The sequence below is a fragment of the Saimiri boliviensis genome, chromosome 3 (genome assembly GCF_048565385.1).
Source record: "Saimiri boliviensis isolate mSaiBol1 chromosome 3, mSaiBol1.pri, whole genome shotgun sequence".
Classification (NCBI taxonomy): domain Eukaryota; kingdom Metazoa; phylum Chordata; class Mammalia; order Primates; family Cebidae; genus Saimiri; species Saimiri boliviensis.
In genome coordinates, this window is record NC_133451.1 from 49,985,740 (window position 1) to 50,013,536 (window position 27,797).

General features: G+C 39.7%; 1 non-coding gene across 1 annotated transcript; it reads left to right on the plus strand.

Moving 5' to 3' along the window:
- The first annotated feature begins 2,748 nt into the window (after window positions 1-2,748).
- On the plus strand, window positions 2,749-2,855 carry LOC120363709 (U6 spliceosomal RNA). Its single transcript, XR_005579163.2, has one exon. It is a non-coding gene; the product is annotated as a U6 spliceosomal RNA (small nuclear RNA).
- The last annotated feature ends 24,942 nt before the right edge of the window (window positions 2,856-27,797 follow it).

A 27,797-nucleotide genomic window follows, 5' to 3' on the forward strand; every position in this document is an offset into this window, starting at 1 on the left:
AAAAGGAATTGCTTCTGGAGGTATGTCATGTTTAGTGAAACATTTCATCACAATTCAGTACCCTCCTTCCCTTTCCTGTTACTGATAAGCAAGGCAGGTAGATAAAGCCTGTCGTTTCTCATGAAGGAAATCCCGTAGTTGTTTAATTAGCTCTGTATCAGATATCGCCTGAGGATTTACACGTTTTGCCATGTTTAGGTTTCAGCTTGGAGCTCAGTCATGTTATTTTAAGATTCTTGGCCATTAACTGCAAAGGGGAAGTGAAAAACACCTCCGTTTTTATAACAGAACGTGTTTTAACAAAAATAATTTACATGAACATGAGCCAAGGGACAAGCCTAGGAAGTCAGCAGTCCTGTGCAGAGAAACGTCTACATGGCATTTCCTTATTTTAAGAAAATCTTTTTATATAGACTATTTAAAGAAGGATAGTTTCCCTCTCATTTCCTCCTCTAAAATATAATATACTTGAACACTGGATCAGGCCTATTTTTAAGGGGCCACTGATAGAAATGAATTGCTCTTGGCTTTCAACTCTGAGATCTGCCTTCCCCACATGCTTTTTTTTTTTTTTTTTTTTTTTCCCTTGGTGGGTGAATTCTATTAGGGTTTTCAAGTACTCTCTATTTAAGAAGGCAAATACCTTTAGGAAGCTTCAAGAGTTATTAATAAAATAATAATTAAAGAGCTATAAGCCAGACAATTTACATGTTAAAAAATGGAGGCCAGGATGCCTAATTTTTAAGAAGGTCATGAGAGTACAAGGAAAACTGCATGAATTCAAGAAAAGCAATGCTAATTAAGACCCGTGGAAAATGGCTGCTTAGTATGAAAAACAAATGGGAAGATGTATTTCTTGGGAGTAAGAGTTTCAAGAAGTAAGGAAATTGACTTATTGGAAGAAGCTGCAGATTTACATTGCAAAAGGAGAATATACAGAAACAGCAAAAATTAGGCCTATTTTGTAATAAGTCTACCACAGATATAGTAAATAAGGTGTGAGCATATATTCTGTAAGTATACGTTCCGTATATACACATATATGTTCTACGTACACATTGCGTGTCAGATCACATTGGGTACTAGATCCTTCTCTCATGAAAGCGTAAAGCAAATGTTATAAAGGCAACGCCCCTGCACTCATCACACAATTTAAGTGAGATTCCCTCATCCTTTCACTGGTGGTCATCACTATTCTAAATGTTAAAGTTATTTGTTCCTGTTTTCTTTACAGTTATTACCACACGCAAACATATCCTTGAACAATATATTTTCAGTTTTGCTTTATTTTTGAATTTATATAAATGGAATTAGACTGAATAACTATTCCTGTGATTTTTTTGAACTCAAAGGTAAAAGAATTTATTTTATATGTTATATTATAATAAGATGTTTTAAAATGTTCATGTTTATGACTTCTAAAAATGATCTTATTATCAGTTCCACATTTAGTTACTTAATAATCAGAAAAGATGGCCTATATGGTACTCATTTTTTGAAATAGTTGATATGTTCTTTATTGTCTTTTATGAAGCTAATTTTCATATGTTTCCTAAGAGCTTGAAAAAAACTCGAATTCTTTAAATGTTGAATGCAGCACCGTATGTAGGTCCATTAGATCATGCTTGTGAATTATGCTACTCGAATGTTGTATAGACTTGATAAACCTTCTTGTCTGCTTGATCTATCAACGATTAAAATAGGTATGTAAGACTTTTCCAATATGGTTGGAGTTTTATCATTTTTTCTTGTAGTTCTATCAATTTCTGCTTTATACATTTTGAAGCTGTATTATTAGGTCCATATACATTTAGAACCATTGTCTTTTCTTAATTAAATTACATTTTATTATCATGTAATCTCCAGTCATAAATTTTGCTTTAAAGGCTACTTTATGAACATTAATGTGACTAAACCAGATTTTTAAAAATTAATATTTACCTGGACCATTTTTTCTTAGCTTCAGTATTTCTCTTTTGTTATGTTCTAGCTGTGCCTCTGTAAAAAGACTAAGATAATTTTTTTTTTTTTTTTTTTTTTTTTTCCGAGACAGAGTTTTGCTCTTGTTACCCAGGCTGGAGTGCAATGGCGCGATCTTGGCTCATCGCAACTTCCGCCTCCTGGGTTCAGGCAATTCTCCTGCCTCAGCCTCCTGAGTAGCTGGGATTACAGGCACGTGCCACCATGCCCAGCTAATTTTTTGTGTTTTTAGCAGAGACGGGGTTTCACCATGTTGACCAGGATGGTCTCGATCTCTTGACCTCGTGATCCACCTGCCTCGGCCTCCCAAAGTGCTGGGATTACAGGCTTGAGCCACTGCGCCCGGCATGATAATCTTATTTTTAAAGTTAATATGATCATCTTTGCCTTTTAACTAGAATGTATAATTTGTTAATATTTAATATAATTAATTTTATTTTTAAATGTATCACTACCACTGTATTCTGTGCTTCCTAATGGTTCTGCTTTTTCTTTTCCATTTGTTTCTTTCCTCTTGTCCTCTTTGAATTAATTGTCTTTTTATTTTTTCAGTTTTCCCCTATTCTAGTTGGAAATATATGCTTTATTTTAGGATTATTCCAAAGTTTGTTGTTACCAACTTAGAAATATTGAAAGTTAATTAATATCTTTATCTCCTCCAAAAAACAAAAAGACCTTAGAATGCTTTAAGCCAATTTGCTTTTCTGACATATATGGTGTATTAGTCAGAGCTCTCCAGAGAAGCAAAGCTAGTAGAATATTAGATCAGTGCTCGCTTCGGCAGCACATATACTAAAATTGGAACCATACAGAGAAGATTAGCATGGCCCCTGTGCAAGGACGACACGCAAATTCGTGAAGCGTTCCATATTTTTTAAAATCAAGAAAGAAAAAAAAGAATATTTAGATCTAGATTTAGATCTAGATGTATAGATAAATAGATGAAAGAGGATTTATTATAGGAACTGGCTGTGGCAATTATAGAGGTTGAGAAGTACCATAACAGGCCATCTGCAAACCGGAGAACCCTGGTACTGTGGCTCAGTCTAAGCCTGAAGTCTGGAGAAACAGAGGAGCCAGTGGTATACTTCTCAGTTTAAAGCTGAAGGTCTGAGAAACTGGGGCCTGCCGGTGCAAGTCCTGGATTCTGAAGGCCAGAGGACATGGACTTCTGATGTCCAAGGGCAGGAGAAGGTGGCTATCCCCGCTCCAAAAGAGCGAACGAGTTCACCTTTCCTCTGTGCTTTTATCCTCAATGCGTTGGATGGCGCCTCCCCACGGTGGGTGAGAGCAGGCCTTCCTTATTCGATCCACTGATTCAAATGCCAGTCTCTTCCAAAAACACCGTCACCAACGCACGCAGAAATAATGTTTTACCCGCTATCTGGGCATAACTTAATCCAGTCAAATTGACAACTAAAACTAGCCATCACAAATGGTATTCACGATCAATATTTTAATTCTACATTTTTTGTAGAATTAATCAAATTTACATTTTACTTTTAATTTAGGAATACATTAAGATGATTTAAAATTTTAAAACTCTTGAAAGATACTGTGAAGAGTCTTTCCGTTCCAGATACCCAATTTTCTTATCTGGAGGCCATCACTGTTAGTTTCCCACTTATCATTACAGAGCTTTCTTAGGCAGATGAATGTATCTTTTTATGCAATTTTATTCTGTTCTTTTTTCCTTTCCTAATGTTCCAAAATGTTCTTTTATTATTATTTTCTTTCTACTTAGAGGACTTCCTTTAAACCATTATTTTATAGTAGGTCTGCTGGTGACACTATCTCTTTGTTTCACTTCATTTGTGAATATCTTGATTTCACCTTCATATTTTCACAGGTAATTTTTGATCGAGCATTCTTTTCTTTCAGGCCTTGAAAAATGGGCCAGTTCCATTTGGCCTCCATAGTTTGGATAAGAAATTAGCTGTAATTTTTTATTTTTCCCTTATAGTAAGGTGTCACTTATCTCTTGCCGCTTTATGATTTTTTTCATTGTCTTTTGTTTTCAGGAGTTTGACTATGATATGTCTTGGTATGATTTCTTTGAGTTGATCCTTTTTGGATATTAAATATGTAGCTTTCTGCTTTTTGCCTCATTTGGGAAATTTTTAGCCATTATTTATTTGAATATTTTCCAGCCCCACTCTCTTTCTCGCCTTCTGGGATTTCTATGACACAAATCCTAGATCTTTTTCTATAATCTCACATGTCCTGGAGCTTTGTTCTTTTTTATTCTTTTAGTCTATTTTCTCTTCATTGTTTAGATTTAGCAATTGCTACTTGTATATCTTCAAGTGTGCTTTTTTGTTAATCTACATTTTTGACATTTTCAGATTGCCAGTTTTTTCAGCATTCACTTTGGGATACATGAGGCAAGAAGGAAACCTCGGGTTGTCACCACTGTGTTGTCCAGGCGTCCCCAAACTACGGCCCGCGGGCCGCATGCAGCCCCCTGGGGCCATTTATCCAGCCCCCCCCGCCGCACTTCAGGAAGGGGCACCTCTTTCATTGGTGGTCAGTGAGAGGAGCACAGTATGTGGTGGCCCTCCAAGGGTCTGAGGGACAGTGAACTGGCCCCCTGTGTAAAAAGTTTGGGGACGCCTGGTGTTGTCCCTCAGATCCTGAGGTCACTGGCTGATCTGCCTTCTTTTCTCCACCATTCAGGTCTTCTTACGTTTATTTTTTATATAATATCCAGGATTTTTAATTTTATTTATAGGATTATTTATTTATTTATTTATTTATTATTTTATATAGTTAATGTCTCTTTAAACATGGCTTCTTTGCTCACCGTTCTTTCTTGCATGTCAAACCATACTTCTAGGATCATTATCTGAAGTATACCCTGCAAAAAGTTCCTTCAATTAACTGTTGGTAGTAAACTCTCTCCTTTTGATTATATGAAATGACTTTCCCTTACCCTGCTTTTGGAAAAAATCATTTTGTTTAGTCTACTCTTATATATTGACGGTTATTTCTCTCAGCAATTTGAAAATATTTCTCTCTGCTGTCTTCTGGCTTTCAGTGCTGTTGCTGATTAGTCAATTACAACATTACTTTTCATGTCATACATCCTTTCTCTCAAAGGATCCTTTCTTTGTTATTGTCGATCTGTAGTTTTCCCGTGATGTATCCACGTTTAGATTTCTTTGCTGATCGCTTGTTCAGCTTCCTGAATCTGAGCATTTGTGTCTGTCATCAGTTCTGGAGAATTCTTGGTTAATATCTCTTCAATATTATATCTCGTCCATTTTCTCCACTAGTTTCCTTTTTAAAATAATACTTTTAAAATATGTCCCTTTTAAAAAATGATACTTTTTTAAAAAGTCATTTCTGGTAAGGGTCCACTCTCTTGTTCATAGGTGGTGACTTCTGGCTATTTCCTCACATGGTGGAAGAGGGAAGGCAGCTGTTGAAGGCCTTCCTTATAAAGGCACAATAAATGGCACAATAATACCAAGCAATGGTCCTCTTGTTAGATGCCTTTTAGCCTTCTGAGTCTGCCTTCCAGGCATTTTAAATTCTGATGTAGTTCATTTCTTTGTTACTCTGTGCTGCTTTCTTGGTGATTACTTCAGATCTATCTTCCAGTTCATGAATTATGTTGTTAATTGTATCTGATATGGTGTATAATATGTCCACTACATCTCTAATTTTACTTAGTTTACTTTTTTTTATTTTTCAACTTCGCTTTTCTTCAAACCTCCCTATGTATTAAAAAGATAACTATTGAAGATAAAAACTTCAAGCATATTAAAGTAAAAAGCATAGTGTGGTAAATCCTTAGTACCCATTATCCAGCTCCAACAATGAATAACTTATAGCTAATCTTGTTTCCTCTGTATCCCTACCTACTTCCTCTCCCTCTCTGGATAATTCTGAAACAATCCCTGACATCATATTATTTTATCTGTCATAGTTCTATATGTATGACTCGTAGATAAGGATTCTCCTTTAAATAAACAATACTACCATTTTCATACCCCCTAAAAGTCCACTGTAATTCTTTAATATTGGACAGTCTTTAAAAAATATTTTATAGTTTGTCAATCATACTTTTAATATCCTCCTTTATTTCTTCAAACACAGTAAATGCATTAAATTTATATATATATATTTTTTACAATGTATTTAGTCCTTGTGGGCCTGATGTATATATTTTTTTCTGCTGGCTCTTGCTCATGGTAGTTTGTTCCCTCATGCATTTGTGATATATTTTTTTTTAATTGTGAGCTTATGGTTATTGGAACTCCATAGGAATTCTTTGAGATTTCGGTTAATGTTCATTTCCCCAGAGATTTATGATTGCTTCTTCTAGGCACCTGGAGCCCATACTAATCTGTAATTTTGATAATTCAATTCTCAGGTTGGGTTTTTCAGCCTAAAGTGTAAATTTCACACCAAGTTTATGCGACTGTCACCTTGTGATTCGTAATTCTTAGAAGAGCCTTTATTTTCCTTCCTTACCCACAGTAAAAGCTGAGAGAGTCAAGACTTTTTATGGTCTATTGAAGTGATATTAATTTTATTTTTACATCTTGCCTTCACTGAGGCTGTTGCTTTTTGTGGAACTGGCTCTATGCAAGGGTCTCAATTTGCATAAACCCAGGCATTGTCGCTTGTCTTTCTGCACATGCCTGTACTCTGTTTAAAAACTCTTCATGATCATGTATTGGCAGATTTCGTGAAGACAAGATTTCATTTCAATGCTCAGTTATGGCTTGGATTCATGCCTTTTTACTACTTTTATCCTATGAGGATTTCTTTCACTGTATTCTACTCAGCTAAGCATTTAAAATGGTATTATAAATATTTCATTCAGCACTTTAAGATGGTCTTTACTGGGATTCCTCAGAATATCTCCTGTGCTGCCATTATTCCTACAAAGAGGAAGGAATCCAAATTATTATGATTTAATCTCCACCTGATTTGCTGCCAGAAATTCGCCTTCATCACAGTGTCTCCCAGCTGTTCCTGAGAGCTTCCCATTCAGGGAGCTATCTGATGTTGTCTTCGTTTATTTGAGTGTTCTAACAAAATACCATAAACTGGGTAGCTTATAAACAACAGAAATTTATTTCTCATAGTTCTGGAGGCTGGAAAGTTTAAGATCAAGAGGACAGCAGATTCAGTGTCTGGGGATGTTAACAGTGGAGGGTATACAGGTTCTTGGCGTCTTGAACAAAGAATTGGACAAAACACACAAACAAAGCAAGGAAAGAACGAAGAGTTTTATTGAAAATAAAAGTACACTCCGCAGTGTGGAAGTGGGTCTGAGCATAGGGGCTCGAAGGTCCTTTGCAGAGTTTTTGTGAGTTTAAATACCCTCTGCTTGGAGTATCCCCTACGTAAATGAAGACGATGAAGTAAAGTTACGAGGTCATTTATGGTATTCACCCTATAGAGAGGATATTTCTTTACCGCTGAAGTGTGAATTGGCCATATGTTCCCTGCCTCCAGACCCTATTTTCCTGCCTCAGTGAGGAGCTGCTCTCTTGTTCATGGATGGTGCCTTCTGGCTATTTCCTCACGTGGTGGAGGAGGGAAGGCAGCTGTCGGAGGCCTCCTCTAGAAAAGCACTTATCTCATTCATGAGGGGTCTAGCCACTTCCCAGAGGCCTTACTCTTAATACCATCACACTGGTCATTAGTTTCCATGTATGAATTTCTCAGAGGACACAGACATCCACACCATAGCAGAGTGGTTCTTCGATTCAGATCCTCTCTGCTCTGTTCTATCTTTCTCATATGACCCTCATGCCTCTGCTGCTTATAACTCTCATTAGTTTATCGTTCTGCTTGGCAAAGCTGTCCTTTGGTGGTGACTGCCACGGTCACTACTATTTTTGGCAAGAGACATTGTTCTATTTTTTTTTACTTCAGGCCAAATATCGGATAGGCCCTTGTCCTCGATTCTCTAAAGAGTAGAAGGTATGAGAGAGGGCATTGTAACACAGAAATGAGCTTACAAATGCTTCCCAGGGCCAGACCCATACTAGGACTTCTGATTGACCTGCCTCTCTGCATCCCTTGCCATGGGTCAATGGCTAGTTTACTTTTCAACACCTGAGTTCCTCTACTCACTGATGGGCTTTGGAGTCTAGGCTAAAATTCAAAGTCCTAAACAGGGACATTTTTATGCTTCTTTGCCCAGGCCCATCCTCACCTTCCCAGTCCCTATTCTCTTTGCCAGGAATGACGGCCACTCATAGTCATTGCAGGAGAGTGGTTTGTTTTGTTTTTGCCCAGAAAAGCCCAGAGAGAGACGGCCCTAACCTATGCACGTCAAACTAGTCTGAGACTAGTGCATCGTTCTCAAGGTCTAGGTCTTTGAGTGACATTTGTAAGACTTTACCAATTCATCTCAGTTTAGGCTGCACTGAGCCTGGTCCATGTAACAACTTAGATAATAAACATACACAAACTTGCCCAAGAAATGCATAACACAAAAGAGGCACAAAGCAGTCTAAAGCTGCATTTAGAAGAATAACTGCTCTCTAAGGGACAAATAATCCTCAGTGATGCAGCTGTCTTTAAGACATCTACCCAGTTTACCTGACTACACAGAACACTAAATATTCAGGTTCTTTCACTGCATTTAGGTTTTTTCCATAAGGAATGGGCAGTAACATGCCTTTGATTTGCATAACTAAGAGTCCCCGAAGTGGTGGGTGTTCCAGAAAAACAAATGGAAACAATAATCAGCCTCAAAAGTAAACTCAAATCTCCACCTGGGACCTCCTTCTCCCAGACACACATTTACAAACCAAAAGCTGCCGCTCTTTAAATGGCAATTTTTCCAGCTGCTGCATTCATATATTTTCTAATAAGAACATTTCATCTACTACACCACTCACATACCTTTGTTAAGCTATCACAAAGCAGTGTCTTACTCTTAGTGGACACTTGCTAAATGTAGGTTGAATGTCACATATCAGTGTGAGCATGATTTAACTCACACCTCCCTCTTCCTACTGTGCTATAAATGAGGGTTTTGATGCAGGGTGGGGTTGAAGTCTCATTGCAATATGTGGCAATGGAGATCTTTAAATCCGTGCTCTGCCAAATATTGTGTGACCTTGGGTAACTTCTTTTTTCTAAGCTTCAGTTTCCTTGTAAAAATGTTAATATATTAAAGAACTCGGCAATGTGTCTCAATGAATGTTAAGACTCTCCTGTTTTTGCTTCTACCACCTCTTAGCCTCAACATACCAGAGGCCACCTTGACTCCAGGGATGAACAGAAGAAGATGCAGCCCAGACTATTCATGCCCATGTTTCTGAGTTCTGGAGATTATTTGTAGTTTTACTGGGACATCCCAGTTCAGATATGCTACTTGCTTTCTTTGACTCCTGCAGGCATTTGTAGGCTATTCCCTAGAGCTAGAGAGGGATCAAGGAAGGCTTAAGCCCTATTGCTACAGGAAAGTGGGTCCTGATCCAGACCCCAAGAGAGAGTTCTTGGATCTCACACAAGAAAGAATTCAGGGTGAGTTCAGAGTAAAGTGAAAGCAAGTTTATTAAGAAAGTAAAGGAATAAAGAGTGGCTACTCCATAGACAGAGCCGCCCCGAGGGCTGCTGGTTGACCAGTTTTATGGTAATTGCTTGATGATATGCTAAACAAAGGGTGGAGTAGTTATGCCTCCCATTTTTAGACCATGTAGCGTATCTTCCTGACATTGCCAAGGCATTTGTAAGCTGTCATGGCACTGGTGGGAGTGTAGCACTTGTAGCAGTGAGGACGACCAGAGGTCACTCTAGTCATCTTGGTTTCGGTGGGTTTTAGCTGACTTCTTTACTGCAAGCTGTTTTATCAGTGAGATCTTTATGACTTGTATCTTGTGGCCAACCTATTTCATCCTGTGACTTAGATGCCTTAACCATCTGGGAATGCAGCCTGGTAGATCTCAGCCTCACATTTTACCCAGCTTTTTTTTTTTTTTTTTTTTTTTTTTTTGAGATGGAGTTTTGCTCTTGTTACCCAGGCTGGAGTGCAATGGTGAGATCTCAGCTCACTGCAACCTCCGCCTCCTGGGTTCAGGCAATTCTCCTGCCTCAGCCTCCTGAGTAGCTGGGATTACAGGCACGTGCCACCATGCCCAGCTAACTTTTTGTATTTTTAGTAGAGATGGGGTTTCACCATGGTGACCAGGATGGTCTCGATCTCTCGACCTTGTGATCCACCCACCTTGGCCTCCAAAAGTGCTGGGATTACAGGCTTGAGCCACCGTGCCCAGCCTTTATCCAGCTTTTATTCAAGATGGAGTTGCTTTGGTTCACATGCCTCTGACACTATTATTTTGTATTTTTCAAACTGTTAGTTTTGACTCAGTGACTCCTGAAATTAATTTAGTGAAGAACTGACACTTTGAAAAATTATATAGTATAATAAAAAGAAATATGCAGAGTTAGAGGAAATCATATTTTGTGAAACTTTTGTATGAAATGAGTCACATTGTGTATACGATGTGTTTCTTATGTGAAAGTTGTTAGAATCAAAATGGAGTTGCTAATGTTAAAACCAAACCAAACCAAACAGCCCTGACAAATAGAGCCAAGGAAGGCTATGAAGAGACGGTTCTTATAACTGGTAACAAAAACTGTCACAAAAGACTGCAAAAACTACAACCTTGCACAAAGGACATTGCAAACTTACAGAAAAAATACTTCTGCAAGGTTACCTACTCATCAGCTGCCTGTCCGTCTGGACTGGCACCACTCTAGTTATCAATCTTTGGAGCCAAGGATAATTATTTCAAAACAATAATGTCATAATCCTCCTCATTTTTCCTTTAATAATATTTGTCTTCCTTTACCCCCCTGAATACACACATAGTTTACTTTGGTTCACATAGTGCCATTGTAATACTCTATTCACAAAGAAACATTGCTTTCTTTTAGAGAGCCTCTCTTGGTTTGTTATTTAGATTGACACTTGCCGTGGATTGCAGTCAAAAAATCTGAGAGACACCGCTCTTAAGAGTTCTGATAGGTCAGGTGTGGTGGCTCACACCTGTATTCCCAGTGCTTTGGGATGCCAAGGTGAGAAGATCCCTTGAGGCCAAGAGTTCAAACCCAGGCTGGGCAACATAGCAAGACCCCATCTCTATCATAAATTTAAAAAATAGCTGTGTATGGTGGCATGTGTTTGTAGTCCTACCTACTCAGGAGGAACTATGATCACGTCACTGTACTTCAGTCTGTGTGACAGAGCAAGTCTTTAAAATAATAATAATCATTAATAATACAAAGAAAAGATAAAAAAGAGTTCTGATAAAATAAAACATTGTCTTAATTATATAAATATAAAGTAACATAAATGAATATTCTCAAATAAACAAAAATAGCATGCCCCACGTGGTAAATGGATTGCTCTATTGGCCCTAATTATTTACTACTCTTTATACACAGCCTTTGCCACAAAATTTGTAGTACATTTTCACTCTAACCCTGCTCTCAGTTTTGTGACTTGACTTGGCCAATGAGATATTAGCAAATGAGATGTGAGCAGAGGCTTGAAAAGCACTTGTGAAATTAGGCTTGCTCTTGCTCTAGGCTTTTGCCATCATTGTGAAAGCATGCCCAGGTGAGCCTGCTGGAGAATGAGACTCACATGGTGCAGAGCTGGGGACAGAGATGGCCCCCATCTCCCAGCCAAGGTTATCCTAGACCTGGTGGCAGACAGCCAACTCCCCTAGAAAATATCAGAAGAACCACTCAGCTGAGCCCAGTCCAAATTGCCCAACCTGCTAATCATGAATGAAATAAATCTTTTTATATGCAATGGGGGTTTGTAGTTGTTTGTTATGGAGAATTTTTGTGGCAATAGATAATATATGTATATACCAAATAGGATATTTAGCCATTAATAAAATTCATAATAATAATCATTATAATAAAATACATACCAATTTTCCAAAGACTGTCTCACTTGGTAGTCTCAAAAATAACTTTTCATCTTTGTATTTCACATTTTACTAGGTGCTGCATATAGGGCCTTTATTAAGGAAAGGGTTTATTTAATTAATTTAATAGAAGACAAGGTGGCAGAGGAAGTAGACCCGCTCAAGTTGTTCAACAAGGTTCTGCTACCAGGAGACCTGGATTCAGCCTCCCAAGAATTCTCTTCATCAGAACAATCTGCAAGTTGCTGACCTCTCCCATCTTCCAAAATGAAAAGCCTGGTTCCTACCCATTCTTCTGGATCTACCTCAATTTTCATAAAAGTTCCTGAGGGATGTCAGTTTGAATAATTAGAATTGGCATTTTGCTAGCAAGCAAAATAGAGGTCCTTTCGCAGGAAACCACAATGACACTAATATCCTGCGAGAGCATCCTGTCCTCGAAATAACCTGATTTGTTTTTCCCAAATTTGCATTTTCATTTGATCATTAAAAATGAGTTATTCTTTGTAATAGGAAACCTGTGACTCTCTTGACAAGTTTGGCCTGTTGGTTCTCACAACAAGATCTGGTGCCGTTTGCTCACTGGACATTCGGTTTCCATGGGTCACCAGTTATTTAATAAAAGTCTGCCCCTAAGAATGAGTATTCACCCCAGCCAATGATGAAGGCATAGAGAACAGCAAAGTGGTAGTGGAAGTGGGAGTGGAGAGCTTTAAGGTTGCTTTTATGGAATCCATGTCAGTAGGTTAAGAAAACAACCATTATCTATATTAATAGAAGTGTGTCTGTGTGTGTGCATTTGTGTATGTTGATCAGGGAGAAATAGAAAACAGGGCAAAATCCTTGAAAGCCACCCCTTGGTGCCAGCTACCTCTATCAGACAGACCTGATAATTTGTGAATCAGAAATAGCCCCAAATACTCTGAGTCTTATTGATAATGGGGCCAGTAAGCAACAACTTCACCTGTGTCTCAGGTGTATTTCAGCGTCAGGTTTATGATCCCAAAAGAAGGCACATTTCTTTTGGGCACCTGCTATGCACTGGTCAGTGTTTTGGGTGCTGGAGAGATACAGACAAATGACTCAATCCTAAACTAGGATGATCTAGTCTGCAATTGCTTGATGTGTTTGTGACACCAGGGAAGAGGTCAATGTTTTGGCTCTGTGATGACTCAATTCCAATAGCCCAATGGGGCTTCTTCCTCCCCTTAAAATTTCTCTGTTTGCTTGATAGCTTGGTTGTTCTTTATGTTTTCTGGTGGTTTTACTTTGTGTTGTTCTGGGGTTTGCATTTGGCACAGATAAATATTGAATAAAAATACTCATTAAATAAATGTCGAAACAGTGATTTTTTTAATGCCTCAAAATGAGTGATCAGTTGGTTTAACAGAATTCACAGAAGACAGTACATGTGTTTGTGTGCACACAAAAATACGTTGAAGAATCAGATCTGATATGTATATTTAAGAACCTAAGTACTTTTTCAGCTAAGGATCTTAGGTTGACTTGAATCAAAATTTGACTTACATTTCCCCTACTGCTTAAGGCTTGGTTTGAAGCTTAAACACTTGAGTTCAAAGTACTTCAGCTTTTAACAAAATCCTTTGGATTCCATCAAAATAGTAGATTAAGTATGCTTACCTCAATCCCCTGCTTCACAAAAATGCCACTGCAAATCTCTTTTAATGAATGTTTCACGTAAGTCTCTCCTTGAGAAATGATTAGTAGGAAAGTTTAAGATAATCAATTTTAGCTAGAAAAACAAACCATTTCTGAACAAATTTTTCTTTTTTTTTTTTCTTTTTTCCTACATGAGCAAGGATTTCAGGAATCAATTTGAACAAATTTAAAATAAGATTTGCTTTTATTAAAGGTGTCTTTTAAATCAGCCTTGAAATCATGTAAGTTATAGGGAAATGAAATTTTAAAAAAAATTTTGCCCTCATAGTGCACTTAAGTATTTTAAAAATATGTTAGTTTCTTTTTGTGTTGTTATACATTTATTATTTTTATGAAATAAATTGGCACTCATGATGAGAGGTTACTATTTAGTGATGCATTATCGCATTATCACCAATATTTATGATGACTGAGTGGTACACATATGTATCATTCACATTCTTATTTATGGCTAGATGTATTTTTACTCTAAGTGCCTGTAATCTATTCAACCTCATAGAATTCAACAGGATTAAAAAATAATCAACATAAATATTTCTTGAATATAGGTGTGATGGTTAATACTGAGTGTCAACTTGATTGGATTGAAGGATAAAAGGATTAATCCCGGGTGTATTTGTGAAGGTGTTAACATTTGAGTCAGTGGGCTGGGAAAGGCAGACCACCCTTAATCTGGGTGGGCACCATCTAATCAGCAGTCAGCGCAGCCAGAATATAAAGCAGGCAGAAAAACAAACATGAAAAGACTAGGCTGACCCAGCCTCCCAGCCTACATCTTTCTCCCATGCTGGACACTTCATGCCCTCGAACATCCAACTCCAAGTTCTTCAATTTTGGGACTCGGACTGGTTCTCCTTGCTCCTCAGCTTGCAGATGGACTATTGAGGGACGTTGTGATCCTGTGAGTTAATACTTAATAAATTCCCCTTTATATATGTGTATCTCCTATTAGTTCTGTCCCTCTAGAGAACCCTAATACAATAAGTGTAATTTATCATCATGTATTCCAAAATTATCTTCTATTTTTGAGGAGACCAGAGGGTTGTGTGATCATACAGAAAAATGTAACTATAATATCGGAGAGCTGGAAAGAACTCAACATAATCCAAGTCCTTCATTTAACACAGGAAATGACTTGACTCATAAAGGTTAAGTGATTTGTTGACCATTCTAACCTCATATACAAAGACAATTTCAGAAATGTTCAGCCTGGAGATGGCAGTTGGAGTAACTTACACATAATTGCCTCTGCTGAGTTTTTAAACCAACCACTTTTGAACTTTCCAGAGTCCAACACAAGGGCAAAGTGTCAGGCTACACATGGGAGCTAGGGGTGGGTAGTTTGGCCGATGTGTAATTATGATGTGTTCTTCATTATTCACGTAATACTCATGCTGCCAAGAGCGCACACCAGAAACGGAGAGGAAGGAGAGGTTTAGTATCAGAAAGGAATAGGAAACAATTCCACTGGGGATAGCATGCTGATTCTACACTGGCAAATACTGACAGGGATCAAACTTTTGGCTAGAACCATTAGGTGATATGTTTCTGAATCAGAGGGTTTCACACCTGTATGCCACTCAAAACCAGGTGTGTGGAATAACCCAGACAAGACTAAGGCTTATGAATATCATTAGTGAGATGCTGAGATAGTGTCCCTGGTTCACGATCAATTATGATCACATTGTGAAAGTTGTCTTCCAGGAGGCTGGCAGTCAGAAAAACCTTCTTCCAGAGGAATTCCATATTGAAACTTGCCAACATTCACATAACTAGTTGAATCTGGTTTTGGGGTGAGGAGGCAGTGTAAGATGGTAGAAAGGACCTGAGTTGTCAAGGGAAACAAACCCGAAATGAACCTTAACTCCACTGCATGGTGATTTGGCTTGTCTGTAAAATGGGAGTAATGATACTGCTCTGTCAGCATGGTTTTAAGAATTAGATGCAGGTATGTAAAGGTATATAGTCGGTGCTCAGTGAGTGGTAGTCTTTATAAATTTCCTCCATCTATTTAAGGAAGGACAATAATAGTACATTGGCTTCCATTATTGAGCCATTATTATTATTATTATTATTATTATTATTATTATTTTGGAGACAGGGTCTTTCTCTGTCACTCAGGCTGAAGTACAGTGACATAATCATTGCTTGCTGTAATCTTGAACTCCTGGGCTCAAGTGATCCTCCTACCTCAGCGTCCCGAGTAGCTAGGACTACAGGTGCACGTCACCATGGTTGGCTAGTTTTTTATTTTTTATTTGTAGAGACAGAGTCTCACTATGCTGCCCAAGCTGGTCTTGAACTCCTGGCCTCAAGGGATTCTCCTACCTCAGCCTTCCAAAACATGCACTGTACCCAACCCTGAACCTTTATTAGATGTCAGGCAAGAACTTAATAAACAGTCTTTTTGAATCTTCACAACAACCCTATGGACTGAATATTATTGACATCATTTTTCATAAACAGGAAACTTAGACTCACTAAGTTTATGTAACATACCAAGGTCAAGGATACTTGGAAAGTAAGACACAGAGGCAGGGTTGCAACCAGTGTATCCAGCTTTTCCCTACAATTCTACACTCTCTCTCACATCGTTTGGAGTCTGGAGACTGATTCCGCTCCATAGATGGTCCTTCTTTCCATGTCTGTTTAGGCTGAAAAGAAAGATAGGCATCATTAACTAATAAAGATGACTTTAAAATCTCAGAACTAACTCTTTAAAATGAATGTGTGGAGGAAAAGTTCCAAATTTCTGCAGTTTTTAGTTGAGACCCTCAGAAACCAAGGTGAAACTAAAAGACAGTGAGACAGATGTTTGACTTTTAGCTTAAACAGTGAAATTTTTAGTGCTCTGTGTTTGTTTTAGAACATATTTTATAGCAATTGCTCTCAAAATGATGAGAAGAGAGAAATCTCTTAGTGTTTAGAAGCACTTATTTTTTCATTTTCGTTTGAATTACAATGTTACAATTGGCTTTAGAAGATAAAGTTTTTAAGACATTTATCCTAACTTCCGATGTTAGCTGATTTCCATTAGCTCTGCTGCAGTGAAATTCAGGTAAACACAATTTTATTTCATGCCTTCCCTTAACAAAGTCAAAAGATTAAAACATACAAGGTCATGTTCCTTTCAGTCTGACAAAGCATTTAGCTGGGGTCATATTTATTGCCTTGGGGTTTTCTTGCTTCTAAAAGATTGTCCTGATTTCTTTGGGTTAAGCTGTCTGGTGACACCTTGTTATCTGAACTTGTAGCTGGAGATGGTGGTTGGTTGTTTTTCCACCCCAGGACCTGCAGGCACCTGGCAGGGGGCTCTCCCCTTCTGCTAGTTTCCCTGCAGGTCCTGGGGTGGAAAAACTTTGGGAAAACAGCCTAATAGCAAATCTGCTCACAGCTTAATTAATACAATTGCATATCAATTTGTTACCTTACTGATCTGTCCTTTTCTCAGTGTTACTATATTTGGAAAGATAAATTACAACCAGTTAATCCACCAACAAGTATTTTGAGAACATTTTAAAGGGTATCTAGCAAGCTATTGACACCCTGGCAGTTGCAAGGAAGTGTAGCATACTGGAATGAGCAAGAGTTCCTGATGAAGACAGTTTGAGTCTGATGATGATAAGCCAGTGATGCAGCTGTAGATCATGCTGGCAGGGGTCATAACCGCCCATTACTGAGCATCTTTCAGTTCTCAGAATCAGTGATTTGTCTGTTTCTAAAACTCACACTCTTTCTAACACTACTTCCTAAAACACACAACTTCTTGTTAACTGGTGCAGCATCTGTGGCATGGTACTAACTCTTGGGTCACTTACTGTAATGTCACATTATTAGGAAATAACGTGCATAATACAACTGTGATGTCAGAAATGTAAGCTACATCCCTTCACCTCTCGAAACTGCATTTTCCTGGGGATGATCATACCTATGAAAAAATTTTTTTTTAATTTTTTTTTTGAGGCGGAGTCTTACTCTGTCACCCAGGCTGGGTAGAGTGTCATGATCTTGGCTCACTGCAATCTCCACCTCCCGGGTTCAAGCGGTTCTCCTGCCTCAGTTTCCTGAGTAGGTGGGATTACAGGCGCGTGCCACCATGCCCAGCTAATTTTTTGTATTTTTAGTAGAGATGGGGCTTCACTGTGTTAGCCAGGTTGGTCTCGATCTTCTGACCTCGTGATCCGCCTGCCTCAGCCTCCCAAAGTGCTGGGATTACAGGAGTGAGCTGCCATCACGCCAGGCCTGGAACCAGTGAGATATTAAAGGGTAGTTGTAAGGATCAAGGAAGAGGTTATCGCAATGTGCCAGGTGTATGCAAGATGTTTCATAATTAGTAGTAATTATTAATATTATTATTATTACTGGACACCGTCTTGGCCTCTAAGAAGTCTCAGTGATGAGGAAAGTTTTAAGAATACGATCAACAGTGACAAGTGCCAGAGAGGAACCAAAAGTTAAAGGAAATAAGACTCAAGAATATTGCTTTGTTGGCTCAGAGTTTTTGGAAAAGGAACTCAGGGAAGTCATGAGGCTGGGCATGAAGGACTCACTGAAAATTCACACACCGTGGCTGCGTGTGGTGGCTCATGCCTGTCATCTCAACACAGCGGGAGGCTGAGATGGGAGAATCGCTTGAGCCCAGGAATTTGAGATCAGTGTGGGCAAAATGGCGAAACTCTGTCTCCAACCAAAAAAAAAAAAAAAAAAAAAAAATTAGGCAGACATGGTGCACATCTGTGGTTCCAGTTACTTGGGAGGCTAAGGTGGGAGTGAGGGACTTGTGTTAACTTCTCTCCCCAAGTCCACGAGGGGCGTGGTTTTAAAGGCAAGAACTTCCCAGTGCCATACCTTCATCCACACACACCCCCATCCCCAAGCCTAGAGTTCTTTGTCTAACTATGGTGCTGGCTGGAAAGGTAGACTGTCCAGGTGAGCTTCCCTTGTTTAGAAGGCCAGAGAAAAGCTATGGAAGGACTGTGGGCCGGGCAACCAATCCAGAATTAGAGTCAAAAATCCATTACTCCAGAGGAAGTTTGAAAGAACTCCTCTCACTGGACAAGGACTTGAATGGGGCGGGAATAACTCCCAGATTAAAAGTCCCCCTGCCCCTTACCTGTGCGGACTTCTTCTCTGGATCCCCTCCCACGACACCGTGGGTTTCCTTCCTCTCTCTCTCTCTCTCTCTCTCTCTCTCTCTCTCTCCTCTCTCTTTCTCTCTCTCTGTCTCTCTCTCTCTCCCTACTTTCTCTCTGCCTAATAAATCACTTTTCTGCAAAAACTCTTTGGGTCCGATATTTACTTGAACGAGCACACTGCACCTCCAGGGCCTCTTCCCCATTCATGGCAGGGTGTGGGGGGTGCGGGGGGCGAGGGCCAAGAACCTGGAACACCCTGTTACAGGAGGACCGCTTGAGCCCAGATGCTTGAGGCTGCAGTGAGCTGTGATTACTCCACTGCACTCAGCTTGGGCAACAAAGCAAGACCTTGTCTCAAAATATAAAAACAACACAACAATAAAAAGAAATTCACACACTCATCCCTGCGCATACAATGCATTAGACAGTGTCCCACAGCATGCTCTGGTACTTATTGGTTTCACACTGGGACTGTGTTAAAACTAATTTCCAAGCCTCCTCTCCCTGGTCTTTGAGTGGCTCCATTTCTGTTTCTGGGACAGATTCAGTCCCATTGTTCTCTTCAACTGGTCCTGCTGAAGCTGCCAGGGACGGCTTCTCTTCTACAGAGGAAAGGCTGAATGTGTTGAAGCTGCCTTCAGTCTTAGCCTCGGGGTTTGTGAACAGCAAACTCTAAAGAATTATAGTCCACCGAATGCTGCACAAACAGACTGAATTGATAAGAACTGTGTCTCTGTCACCTGTTAACTGTAATTGTCATTAGCTTTGTTGTCTGGTTTGTTGACAGCGGACTGAGAGACATCCAAATGCTGCTCTATTTTGCCTCTGCAATTGTTACAGCACATCTTTGGTCTTTGTTAGTTAATAATAAATTTAAATTATGTAAACGAAATCTTGCTTCCCTTGAGTATTTCAGCTTTTCTGTCGTTCCCCTTGGCTGCTCTAAATCTGCATGAGAACAACACTGAGCCTCAGAAGCCCGTTTATAGATATCTCAACTAACACTGCTGAAAAACAGCTCACAGGTGGCATCTACTTATTTGTTTGTTTGTTATATCAAGTTTAAAAAATAGGTAATACATGTTCATAGTAAAGTTTTCAAATGGAAAAAAAAAAAAAGGGTTAGTGGCTGGGCATGGTGGTGCACGCCTGTAATCCCAGCACTTTGGGATGCCAAGGCAGGTGGATCACCTGAGGTCAGGAGTTTGAAACCAAACTGACCAACATGGAGAAACCCTGTCTCTCCTAAAAATACAAAACTAGCTAGGCATGGTGGTGCATGCCTGTAGTCCTGGCTAACTCAGGAGGCTGAGGCAGAAGAATTGCTTGAACCCAGAGGCGAAAGTTGCAGTGAGCCGAGATCACGCCATTGCACTCCAGCCTGGGCAACAAGAGTGAAACTCCATCTCAAAAAAAAAAAAAAAAAAAAAGTTTAGTAGTGGAAAGTAAGTCTCCTTTTCCAATTTCCCTTCCTACTTTTTTTTTACAGTATGTTTGTGGCATGATGTAATCCGATCTGAGTACAGATGAAATTTGAGGTTTCATGTTATGGAAAATGAATGTTTCCAACTTTATCGATGCTGTCACTTTACAACTATGAATACATTGAATTTACTGACAAGAAATGCCCCCTGCACGGAAATATGACAGCACCAGCAACAGACAGGAAAGAGAGCAGAGCGAGAAAAGAGAGCACATTAGAAGTGAGTGAAGACAACACGTAGACCTTTGATGAGGCTTCCCAAGACCAAGTTTCCCATTTCTAAGCTGGCATGTGACCAGCTCGTGGAAGGACAGATTAGGGAGCTGCATGGTCAAATGTACCACGGAAGTCAGACTCTACCCCTACGGAACTTCAGAGAAAGCACCACCAAAGTCCTTTGCTCTAGCTTTGCAAAATAATTTCAAAGTTATTTTAAAAACAAAATCTACATAGTCATCAGGATTTCAGGGAACCACTCATATTTCCCTGGCTGTCCTGACACTCTTATTACCACGTCACAGCATGAAACCAAGAATAGAAAAATCTGTTTACAATGCTTACCCATAGGTGTTTCTTCCGTATGCCTATTTTTGTTTAAAAAATAAAAAATAAAAAACTAAAATAAAAACAAGCAAATGAAAATTCCAAAAGTCAAAGAAAAGCCTCAAGAGTCCTTCTGTGCCCCAGGATGCTCTCAATTTCTTTCTAAGCCTGACTTCTTGAGTCTCCTGCATTAGGGTCAGGGTAAGTACAAACCAACTGTTTATTTTGTTTATCATTTACCTGCCCAAGAGTATTTTGATGGCGATGGTACTGGAAGTTCAATTAGGCACCCATTAATTTAAATATTTCACACATGGATCATAAAAGGTAAATTTCACTCCCACCTGCCACCACTCCCTTAATCTTTCCTAAATTCTCTAGGCTTTGGAAATCCCCAGTAGAACTAACAAACCTGCGAAACCTAATGAAAGCTGGGCAAGGTTGCTCACACCTGTAATCCCAGCACTTTGGGAGGCCACGATAAGAAGATGGCTTGAGCTCAGGAGTTCGAGACCAGCCTAGGAAACATGACAAAGCTCTGTCTATACAAAAAATACAAAAATTGGCCAGGCGCAGTGGCTGAAGCCTGTAATCCCAGCACTTTAGGAGGCCGAGGCAGGTGGATCACGAGGTCAAGAGATTGAGACCATCCTGGTCAACGTGGTGAAACCCCGTCTCTACTAAAAATACAAAACGTTAGCTGGGCATGGTGGCACGTGCCTGTAATCCCAGCTACTCAGGAGGTTGAGACAGGAGAATTGCCTGAACCCAGGAGGCGGAGGTTGCCGTGAGCCGAGATCGTGCCATTGTACTCCAGCCTCGGTACCAAGAATGAAACTCCGTCTAAAAAAAAAAAAATTCAAAAATTAACCAGGTGTGATAACATGGGTTTATAGTCCCAGCTACTCGTGAGGCTGAGACTAAAGAATCACTTGAGCCTAGGAGGTTGAGGCTGCAGTGAGTGGTGATCACACCATTGCCCTCCAGCCGGGGTGAGAGAGTGAGACCTTGTCTCAAAAAACAAAAACCAAGAAAACAACAACAAAAAACGCCTAATGAATTTAATCTCAGGCCAACCAGAACTGAGATTTAATCAGTATGAATTCATTATTTAATAAGACAATAATTTCCACCTCAACAACTCTCCCACAGTGATAAATAAATAGTACACTGTATCTGTGAGATCAGGCGGTCTGTTCAGTTCTCCACTCCCCATAACCTAGCCCTCTTTTCTTCCCCTGTTTTATTTCCAAATGTACTTAAAATTATGGACCTCTCAATTTACACATAGCTAGGAACTTCACCTGGGAGAATTTGCCTCTCCAGCAATATATAGTTCCTGGCATATACATTTTGATTCTAAGTTTAATGACTGATTCTAAGTTTCTTGAGGCCAGGGTCTGCGTCTTACTTTACATCACGTTTGTAACTTCTAAAATGCTATGAATAAATGATGCCCAAGTGAGTGACTAAAAGGAAATTGAAAACGTGACATATGAAACAACAGATTCAAAATTTAGGAAGGTCAAAGGGGCATGACAGACCTCAAAGATAATTATAAAAAATTAAAGCAGCAGCAGAGAGATAATGTATGCCGATTTCTTAGAAAAGCAAGGACCATCACAAATCATTAAAAGTTTCCAATACTTTCTTTTTTAAGTGAGGACTAAAGTCATCTATTGCTTCTTTCTTTTTAAAGTCTTCAATTGCAAAAATTAGTCTACCTTCCAAACATGTTTGGAATATAGAAGTTGTCAATCTGCCTCTTTTGCTACTTATTGGGAAGAATTATGCTCAGGGTCATTAGAAAAGTAATTCTCTCTTGATTTTTGAAGAAAATCCCAGATGTGACCTGCACATTGATAACAGAGAAGTTAGTTTGCCAGCAAGAGCAGAATTGGATTTTGGTTGTATTTTTTAAGTAGAGTTGTTATACTTCCTTTCTTTTTCAAGGACAAATTCAAATCTCCTTTTTCTTCTCGTCCACGACAGTTACTCTGATGGGAAACTCCACTAGGATATACATATTTTGAGATGGTAAAACAAAAGAACAAACAAAAAAACCAATTGACAATTCCTCAAGGACCTAGAAATAGAAATTCCATTTGACTCAGCAATCCCATTACTGCTATATATCCAAAGGATTATAAATCGTTCTGCTATAAGGACACATGCACACGAATGTTCATTGCAGCACTGTTTACAATAGCAAAGACCTGGAACCAACCCAAATGCCCATCGACGATAGACTGGACAGGGAAAATGTGGCACATATATACCATGGAATACTATGCAGCCATAAAAAACGATGAGTTCATGTCCTTTGTAGGGACATGGATGAACCTGGAAACCATCATTCTCAGCAAACTGACGCAAGAACAGAAAATCAAACACTGCATGTTCTCACTCACAGGCGGGTGTTGAACAATGAGAACACATGGACACAGGGAAGGGAGCACTACACACTGGGGTCTGTCAGGGGGAAATAGGGGAGGGACAGCTGGGGGTGGGGAGTTGAGGTGAGATAGCATGGAGAGAAATGCCAGATATAGGTGACAGGGAAGAAGGCAGCAAATCATGCTACCATGTGTGTACCTATGCAACAATCTTGCATGTTCTTCACATGTACCCCAAAACCTAAAATGCAATTAAAAAACAAAAAAGAAAAAAAAAACAATTGACATGTGTTTTGAGAATCCATTTGTGAGATCCAAGTATCAAATTCAACTCTGAAATGTCGTACCTGGGAATGCAATTATTAGTCCCCTAATCTTGCTCTCAAGAATGCTACATGAGAGGGGCTGAGTGATCGTGCTAACCAGATGCTGTACATTAGGCCACTTTGTTTAAAATGACCGAGTCTTTAGTGGAATTTAATCACTTGGACCCTGGCACTATTTAAACACCAAACAGTATGGTCCAACGGTACAAACTGTCAATCATCAGTCATGTATACACAGCATCTAGTAATGTTACCTGGATGACACTTTACTCTGAAGTAATGATAATAAGTTTCAATTTGTTAATACAAATGATGGGCCTTATGTATTAAAATAATTTAAATGTGAGAGAAGGAAATTATTACGGAATATATGTTGTCACATAAATTTGCATTTTGACCAAACTGGGCCTCATGTGGGACCTGAGGACAAAGTAATAAGTTCTCTTTAACTTGAGTACAACTTGTGAAGCAGAAACTTTTGCCTAAAAGATAAAGTTCTAAAATGGGTGGGGCATGGTGACTCACACCTTAATCCTAGCACTTTGGGCTGCGGAGGTGGGTGGATCACTCAAGGCCAGGAGTTTAAGACCAGCCTGGCCAACATGGTGAAATCCTGTCTCTACTAAGAATACAAAAAGTTAGCTGGGCGTGGTGGTGCACACCTGTAATCCAGCTACTCAGGAGGCTGAGCCATGAGAATCACCTGAACCTGGAAGGTGGAGGTTGCAGCGAGCCGAGATCACACCACTGCACTACAGTCTGGGTGACAGAGCAAGATCCTGCCTCAAAAAAAAAGTTCTGAAATAACTTCCAAAGTAAATACAAAATGGTCACCACAGATGCAAGAGTGTGATGACATTTAAATTTCTTCTGAAGTACTTGACGCAATTCAAAAAAAAAAATGACTACATGTTAGGAACTTTAGAAAAAATATACATATTAAGAAAAACTAGAAGGAAATTTGCAAAACTGAAAATAGTCATGTGGGCTGGTAAGATTACAGATGGAATTTTCTCTTTCAAATTTTATGAATTGTTGTAATAAAAAGAAAATGGTTCAATTGTGCTCTAGGTCTAGGGTTTGATGGATCAGGCTGGGAGTGCTCTGGGCACTGGCTTTTCCCCTGGAATGGTCTACTGTTTGCAGAAGCCGCTTTTGAGTTTTTATTAAGTCATAGAGGAAAAGAAGAAGGGATACGTGTGTGTGTGTGTGTGTGTGTGTGTGTGTGTGTGTGTGTTTGGTTCATCCTTATAATGCTGCCAATTTTTTTCTGAGTGAAAAAGGTATTTTCTTTGCACACATTCTCTTTTTCTCCCTTTGCCTGCTTTGTAGGACAACTCGCTGAAAAAAATATCAAGACAACAAAAGATCTGGTTACAAGGAATTATATTTTCCTGTCCTATGCCATTGTACGTGTATAAAAACAGTCTCATAATCTGCAGAAACACACATGATTACTACACCCTTCAGCAAACTTCCTAGATCATATTAATAGGTTAAGGAAATTTTCAAACCACTTGCAAAATGCAATTAAAAGACAGCACCTTTTCTGTGTGTGAGCAGTCCTCTACATACAGTCATTCTATGTTAAGAAATTTTGGCTTTAAGTGTAAAAGTAAAACTCAGAGATAAGACAATATTAAATAGTGAATGAAGTAGAAAAATACTTCAAGTTTGAATAAATATTTGTTTGCTACTCTTAGTCCCTCAACAGGTCTTAGACTCAGTTTCCCCATCTGTGCAATGGCTACGATGTTCTTACCCTGTCTGTCTTAGAAGATGGATGTGAAAATGCTCTAAAAGTACTGCCTGTTATCAATAGGTCTGTGCAGGTCAGTCTGAGTTTCATTTTGTTGTCGATTTCTCTGCAAACCACCAAGAAAACCTTCAAATCTTCTTTCCAAGAGCACATCCTGTTCATCCAGCCAACCTCCTTTTGTTATGTAGCCGACACACATTTCATCCTCCCTGGTACTGGCATTCACAAGCATGGATCTACATGCAATCAGCGACCCCTTAAGCTGCCCGGAGATTGATTTTCAGTGGCTCATGATGCTCATTGAAACCAGAAGGACCATCATCCAAAGCCACTGTCTCTGGCACTAGGTCTTTCCAGACAAGAGCTCTTTGCTGGCAGTAGGCTGAATGACTCTCTTGCAATAATATTCTATGACCAAAATGTCTCTGGAGGACTTTTAGTTTACTGTCATCTGTGGAAAATAGGAAGCCTGCGTGAGGCTTTCTAAATTCTTAATGCATTTGGTAGGATTTTGAAACAAGTCGTAGCTACAGGTAGAAATAGTGAAAAATGAAGCCCAGGCTGACTCATGAAATACAGGAACTTGTAGTTGCCTTGACATCAGGTTGCTCCTGGTGTGTCTTTTTAATTTGCCGATATTTTCCCTTAAGCATTTTGATGTGATTTTTGCAGTTGTTCCCAATAAAAGGTAGAGATTTCAGGGTATGTCTTCTTTCCCTTCAAGAATATAGCAATGGAAACTCAGAGAGTCCTTGGCCTATCCATAGGACAAAGAAAAAATTCCAGGGGGCCTCTGAAATATCAGAGGAGCCAGGAGGTAGGAGGCAGGTGTTCAGCAGGGATTTGGTGGAGGAGGGGAAGACGTGGGTGCTGGGGGAAGGGAAAGGAATACAGTGCAAAGGGGGCTATGCACACCCGGCGAGGCACCTTCAGGAACCAGAGGAGAGCTGTGTACGTTTAAATATAAACATAAAACAAGCAGAAAAACAGTTGAATGAATATGTCTTTGAGGGTGGGGACTGAGTTGCTCTGAGTTTAGGACAGTATTAAACTCACGATAAGGGCCTGGCCAGGTAGCTTACACCTATAACCCCAGTACTTTGAGAGGCTGAAGTGGCAGGATCACCTGAGCCCAGGAATTCAAGACTGCCATGGACAACATAGCAAGGTCCCATCTCCACAAAAAATAAAAAAGTAGCCAGGCATGATGGCACACACCTGTAGTCTCAGCTACTTGGGAGGCGGAGGTGGGAGAATGGCTTGAGCCCAGGAGGCTGAGGCTGCAGCAAGCCATGATGATGCCATCACACTGCAGCCTGGGTGATGGGGCAAGACTCTGTCTGTAATAAATGAATAAATAAACTCATGATGGGGCTTGGTGGGCTGGGGAAGAGGGACTAACATTTCATATTGTCCCTATTAAACATGGGCAAAACAGGTCCGTTTTCTGTTTACAGAAAGCGTATTGGGGAATAGATCATTGTACAATTAGACAATCACCTAAACTGACCATAATTATAAAATGTGAGAGGTGCTACAATTAAGAGAAAACCACTGGGAGCTCAGAAGAATGCACAGTTATCTCACACCTGTTCTAGTTGTGGATCAATAAAAGATTTCCTTAAGGCGGAGACCTCTGGGCTGGGACCAGTAGGATCTCTGGAGGTACGGGAAAATGAGGAACCTCTCTGTGAGCTATAGAGAAAGCCAGAGTCCGGAGCAGATGGCCTCAAAGGGACCACTCTGAGACTGGGAAAGTGATCAGGAGAAAGGTATTCATCATAGATTACGGGTTCCTGAGGAACGTGTGGGATCATTTGGAAGGGAAGGAAAGCAAAGCCTGGGGCACTGAGTGAAGGCCTCCTCTGCCCATTCCTGCCCCTTGGCGAGGACTTGCTTACACAACCCAGTCTCTGTATTTGCTGCATTGTTTACAAAGTACATCTGCCATTTCTCCAGCTCTTGACCCTTACCCGCGTGGCCTTAAAAACAGGTGTGAATGCCCCAGGAAGCTGTAACACTGAACTCCTTGGGAACTCTAAGAAACGGAAAGAAATTGACGAAAAACATACTTCTTAGGTGAGGCTGAGGACCAGGGGTTTGGGATCCAAGTGGCCGCTGCCTCCTGCTGGCAGAAGAGAGAGCAAGTGACAGTTCATAGCTTGGGGCTGAAAAGCCTCTAATTTATAAGATGAATCTCAGATTGTCCCAATGCACTCGACTGGAGAGCACTATATTGGTCTAACGATCATGACGTTTCTGCTTTATCTTAATTTTCAAAGATGAATTGAGTCCTTTTCTGTCCAAAATGATAGCCACTAGGCACATGAGGCTGTTGAAATGTGCCTGGTCCCAAATGCAATGTGCTGTAGGTATAAAATCCACACCAGATTTTAAAGCCTAAGTAAAAGGAAGGTAAAAGCTCTTATTAACAATTTTTTCAATTGGTTACTTGATGAAATGATGGTATCCTGGATATGTTGTGTTAAATAAAATACTTCATTAAAATAAATTCCTCTTTCTTTCCCCTCTTTTTAGGTATGGGTTACTAGAAAGTTTAAAATGACACCTTCACATT